This window comes from Vidua chalybeata, chromosome 7 (genome assembly GCF_026979565.1).
Source record: "Vidua chalybeata isolate OUT-0048 chromosome 7, bVidCha1 merged haplotype, whole genome shotgun sequence".
Lineage (NCBI taxonomy): Eukaryota > Metazoa > Chordata > Aves > Passeriformes > Viduidae > Vidua > Vidua chalybeata.
The window spans coordinates 14773547-14779610 of NC_071536.1; positions in this window are offsets into that span (position 1 = coordinate 14773547).

Here is a 6064-nt window from a genome sequence, read left to right on the forward strand (position 1 = left end):
GGCGCGGGGCAGGCTGGGACGGCAGCGCCTTTCCCCCGGCGCCGGCGGAAGGGCGGCGGGATCCGGGATCCGGCTCTGGGCCGGAGGCGGGCGGGGCCGCTCCGGGGCTGACGTGGCCGCCGCGCCCGCCTGGGGCGGGGGCTCGGCTCCTCCCGACCGCTCCCTGCCGGGCACGCCGGTCCGTCCCCGGCCCGCCCCTTCCCCAGCCGGGCCCGCCCCCGGCTGCCGCCGCCCACCGCGGCCCCGGGGAGCCCCGGCGGGCCCGAGGGGAGCGGTGCCGGCGGGGCGGCTCAGGAGGGCAGCTTGCCCAGGCTCCTGTCCAGTCCGCGCCCTGAGCGCGGGCCCCGCCCGAAGAGCCTCTGGGGGCTGGAAGCCAGCGGCGGGCTGTTCTGGGGCTTGCGGAGGATTCCTTTTAAAAGCTCCATAGGGCTAAGAAGTATTAAGCACTTAATAACCAGTTTTTTCGGTTTGTGGAGTAAAAAAAGTACGTTGTTTTATGAGCAGGGCCTAAAAAGCAGGTTATCAAATACATATACATTGCAAGAAGTCTTTGCAAGTATTTTTTGTTTCAAAGATAATTCGGGATTATATTGCAATGCCTATAATCGAGTATTTCTTACAGTTTGCCCATCTATGCACTTGTTTTTTTTTTAAATTATGTCAAAAAGTCTTGGTTCACTCCCTTGCTTTCATTTATGTGGATGGAACTAATTATAAGTTCTGACTACTTCTGCTTCTGACAATGTCAAAGTAACACAGAAGTACCTAAGGCTCATTATTGAAAGGTAATTCTTTTTGTGCTTGCTCATTAGTTTCAGCTACTTGAATAAATTTCCACTGTAAAATATTTTTGGAAAAAAAACTTACTGAATCAACAAATACAAATATATACCCCAGTATAGCATACCTGAGAAATTAGTTTATAGTATTCACATTATTACATGCTATTACAGAAACCACAACATCTGTCAAACTAATGATGAAAAACATATCTGCTGAAACATGTATGTTTCCTTCCCAATGGTTGGTTATGTGCCGAAGTAGCTCAGTGGGTGGTGCCTTTGCTTTTAATTTTCAGTTTTTGGAATTTAGATGAGACTGCACGCAGAAGCACTGACTCTTTCTTGCAATGCTTGTTCCTTTATGTGTGTATTCAGTGACTTGGGCTCTTTCAGATGGGGTGGGGTTAATGTATTGCAGTCTTTAAAAGCTCATTTAGCATATGGTGATACAGAAAATAGGGCATATTACAGCGCTTCAGTATATAATATAAATCAACATAAGACATATGAAATGTGTCTGTCTGTAGTGAGTTTTGTGTAACTGCTTACTTCCAGGTAAGCAAATCAGTCCCCTCTCAGAACTCCCATGCAGCAATGAACTATATATTGTGGAATAGGTAATAGCTCTCCTGTTTAGCTGGAGGAATACACAAATAGGCATTTCTGGATCTTCAGTTGTGATTAAAACTTTAATAATAACAACCTTTATTTTAAATTAATATTATGTATTTGCAAGCAGTGCATGTCTGTAATTATTCACTCAAATACTTGCTTGAATTCCTAATGGTAGTGATTTTTATGAGTTTCTCTGCTGTTCATTTTGTCAGTGTCTTTGAATGGCTGATTTGAGCATTAAAAGAGATGGTGAGCAAATGCTTTTATATAGTCTTGAGGATTCTGATCATTTTAGGACATAACTATCCTAGATTTATCATGTTGCTGTAGTTTTTTTCAAGTTGATATTCTGATTTAATAAAATGCTTCATTTTTTTGTTGTTTCTTTGTTGTGTTGTTGCTAGGATTTTTTTTTTTTTGGGTTTCTGGTTTGTTTGGGTTTTTTTTTTTTTTTTGCAACTGCTGGTTTTTTATGAAATTGTGTCTAGATGGGTTGCTTCTCTTTGAACACTGTGCTGGTCATACATAAAGAACTGTGAAATGCGGCTATGTCACAGCATCGATTAAGGAATATCTATGAATGTTTTGGTTTTCTCCCCTGCTCAGTGGTGTGGACTTGGCTCAAGAGGAGCAGGAGAGACTTGGAGTTGTGAGCTTCAGTGCAGTGTGCTCTAGTGCCAGAGCCTTTGGTTTTCAAGAAGGGTGTAATGACTCGTGTCCCAGAAGACTTCACATGACTCACAAATCACTTAATCCACGCTTTGCTTTGTGATAGGCATTTGTCACCTGCTTATGTAAGGACCCTGCCGCAGTGTAGCTACGCAGGGCTGTTTGTGCACACACTTTTACCTCTTCCCACCTATTTGTGCTGTAAGCCCGGAGAACAGACTGAAGTTCATTCTAGTCTAAGGTGGTCTTTGGTAGTCACACAGTTAAAAAACCCCTGGCTCAGTGACTATATTGTTGTTTTGTTTATTTCTGCCTTTTACTGTTTGTTTTGAATCAGCTCTATAAAGTCGTGCCAGGAACTATACATAATAACTGTGAAACCCTTCCTTTTGCTGGAATTACCGCATCACATTTGTACTTAATAAGGATTTTGAGAACTTTTCTTACTATGCTCAGTTTTTTCTCTTCATCCCTCTTTTTTTCTGCCAGCTGTCTGATTGTGGCTTTGTGGAACTGTGTAACCTGATTTAATTTTCCCCTGGGGAACCTGGGGGCCACATACCTTTTTGTTTTTTAGGAAATGCTTTCTAAGTGAGTTCATTAAGCCTTCTTCATTATCTCAAACCTCTCACACTCATCAGTAGTCATGTCTAGCTTTTACAGCAGCATCCAGAACTGTATCTTGTTTAGTGTTGGTTTTATTTTTCATTTCATAAAATATTTAATCTTATTTATTCTGTTTTTGTAAAGGGGATAAAAAGGAAAATTCTAAAATATTGACTTCTAAATTAGGACTATTTAAAATAAAGGAAACCAGTAGAATTATGGAAAAAGTTAGTATTACTATCAAGAAGAAATAGGAAAGAAGTGGACAGCTAGATTTTTCACATGTATTAGAAGATAGAAGCCAGGTCAGTAAGTTGGTATTAGATATGATTATTTTAATTATCTGATTAATATGGTGCATATGTAAAATTACTTTAAATTTAGGAAGCCAGTTGGAAAGGATGCCATCAAATACCATTTTACAGAATATATAAAATGTTTAATTAAGCAGTAAAGCAATATAAACCATCTGCTTATGTTGAAATAGTCAAGATGTTAGAAAGCCATTTCTTTTAATTTAAAACATCTATGTATTTTTGATTACTTTAAAATTAGCATTCAGCTTTTATAAAGACTTGCTTATTTTTTCCCTTTAGTGAAATATGCAGTAACTGTTAATGAAGAGGACTTTGAACAGAAATTCTGTTCATTGAGCACATTTTGGACTTTATTTTAACATACCAATTTTTGTCAGTGAAGTTTTTTGTTCTTGCTATCAGTTTAAAGATCAAAAGCTGCAGTTTGATGCTTTCTGTACATTGCATGGTGGGTAATTTACAAGGAACTGGGTTTTATTGCATTCCATTCATCAGCTGGGCCTTTTCCTGCAAACTACTTCATTGATGCTCAGTAGCTGAAAGTGTCATGAGATACAGCTCTTTCAGGCCAGAGTGCTGCAGACTAACTCGTCTTGCAGGCTGCTGAAGAGTCAATATGAACTCACAGAATCCAGTAACTTGTGTCTCCTGGCAGGAGAAGGGGTGTGAGCAGAAGGGATATGTCTCTTCAGTCATTCCCAGTGGCACAATTCCTGGGAAACCCTTGCACAAATGAAAGCCACCTGCCAAATCCAAACTAAAACCTAAACATTCAAAGGAGCTCACAAGGAATTCCCTATCCTTGTTAGCAGGTTTTCAAAATCTGTAAATGCAGCATGGTGAATTGAATAGGCAAAGCTGTATTTGTCTGGAACTTCTAGGTTTATTTGGAGATTCTCTGATGCAGTTGGAAAGCTGTTTGCAGGGTGGTTTGTGCCAGTTTTGAAAAGATGAAGAGATAAAAATGAGGTATAGCTGTGGGGGCAGAAGTTTCCTGTAACGTATTCTTCACAGTCTAGGGATTTCTTTACAGACCTTGAACACAAAAAATGGGCGTTCTGTCTGACATGGTCTGCCAGTTGTTGATTTTTGAATTCCTGGCTATGATGTTATAAAGTGTTTTTTCCCTTGTACATTCCAGGGGCTTGCATCTCACTTTGTTTCCTAATAGCTTCACAGAAATCTTTATAACTGTTTTGATGCACAGTTTTATATATACAGACACTGTTATAAGAACATGGTGTTAACACCTGTGCTTTTGTAAATCAAAGTAGGACAAATAAGCTGTGAGATCCAATATTTTGTGGGATTTTCAGGCATCTTAGGTGAAGGGACATTCAGAGATGACTTCACTATAGCCGGCTAAAAGGGTAAAAATATTGACAGATTTGATTCCAAAACCCTTGTCTTCCCTTCTTCTGTAATGGCATAAGAGTTTCTCCTAATTCAGTAATAATTTAAGGATGGGGCGACTAATTTGTATGCAAGGCATGCATAAACTTGACTGGGTCTTAAAAAGCTCCACATCTGCAGTGAGACCTTGCATAGAGGGGCATGCAAACCACAGCAGTGTAGCAGCTGGTGGAGCTATCTGAGTATCCTTGAAGAAGTTTTATTAAAGAAAACAGAAGAAAACCCCCAGATTACAGCTCTTCAAAAAGTCTAAATCAAAGCAGAAACCTTGAAAAATGATGATAGATGTGTCACTTTGGAAAAGAGTAGCAGTCATCTGTCAATGTGCAAAAAATGGAAGATGTTCTTAATATTCACAGTATTTAGTCAATATTTTACAAAGTGGGCTTTCTGCTTCTCATTTATCATTTCAACTTCCCTTTTGGAGTTTCAGAGTTTTAGCAGCCTGCTCTAATTTTGCTGACTTACTGCCACTTTGTGTGCTGCACTGGCCCCTTTTCAGCAATTCTGAGCAGTCTGGCACTGTTTGAAAACAAAACAAAGCATTCCTATTGCACTACGGAGATTTCTCATCTTCACAAATTGCATACTATGGCTATGGCCCATGAAGAGCAAGTCAAATTATTGACTTCAAGCTGATGATATGAGTTAGAATAAAATGAAGACAAGTCTGTTTCTCCTGCTTCCTGCCTTCATTGCAAAGCTTTCTTGTTTCTTAATGTTCAGTCTGCTGGTGTGTGTGCATGTGTGGCTGGATGACTTACTCCAGGCTGAAACTCAGATTTTCTGCTCCCAGCTGATGGGTTTATACCTGGGTGCTGTGCTCTTTATGGAGTGCAGTTATTCCTGTAGACCCTTTAGTCCAAATCTAGCAACTTGGACTAGGAAAAGATGTGTTCACAGGAAGCAGAGGCAAAAGTTAAAAAGGTGAAAAAAATCAGTGATCAGGCAGATTTGGTTGGAGGAGGGATGTTTTTAGGCTAGGAGATAAAAAGTCGTGCTTTTTGAAGGCAGTGAAAGGGACTGCCTGGTTACACAGGTTTGGTTATTTAAAGATTAGTACTTTTCTGTATTAATGACTCAGGCTGGGATCTTTTAGTCTTACTGATGATCACTTATTCACAAAAATAGCCTTGGACATCATGAGCATTATTATTGTAAAGTGGGTGACTTTTCAGAGCAAGCTGTATGGTGTTCTTTGCACAGGGTGCCTCCCTTGGCTGGTGTGCAAGTCTGTCAGAAATGCATTCTATTTGTCTTTGTGCTTCAGTATTTCCTCGTGGCTGTCGCATTTCTTCTAACCTGAACCATAACACGCAGCATGTAGTGGAAACCATGCATCCTCAATTTATCTTTACATGTTCTCATGCAGACTAGAAACACAACTGTTCCACACGTAGGTCATTCTTTTGGTTTTATTTAATATTTTACTATTGAAGAACGAATCAGGTGTTTGACTGTTGTTGTCTGGGGAGCTAATGCTGTCCCTTCCATACTGTGAGCAGGTAGAGGTTTATTAATTGTGGATGTGTTCTAGAATAAAACACCAAAGTGCATACACTTGAGTTCTGTGTTAATGTGAGCTCTTCAACCTATATTGTACCTGTCTTAGCATTAGGTATCATGCTTAATTTGGTTCTGAAGGTGGCATTGTGAGGAAAA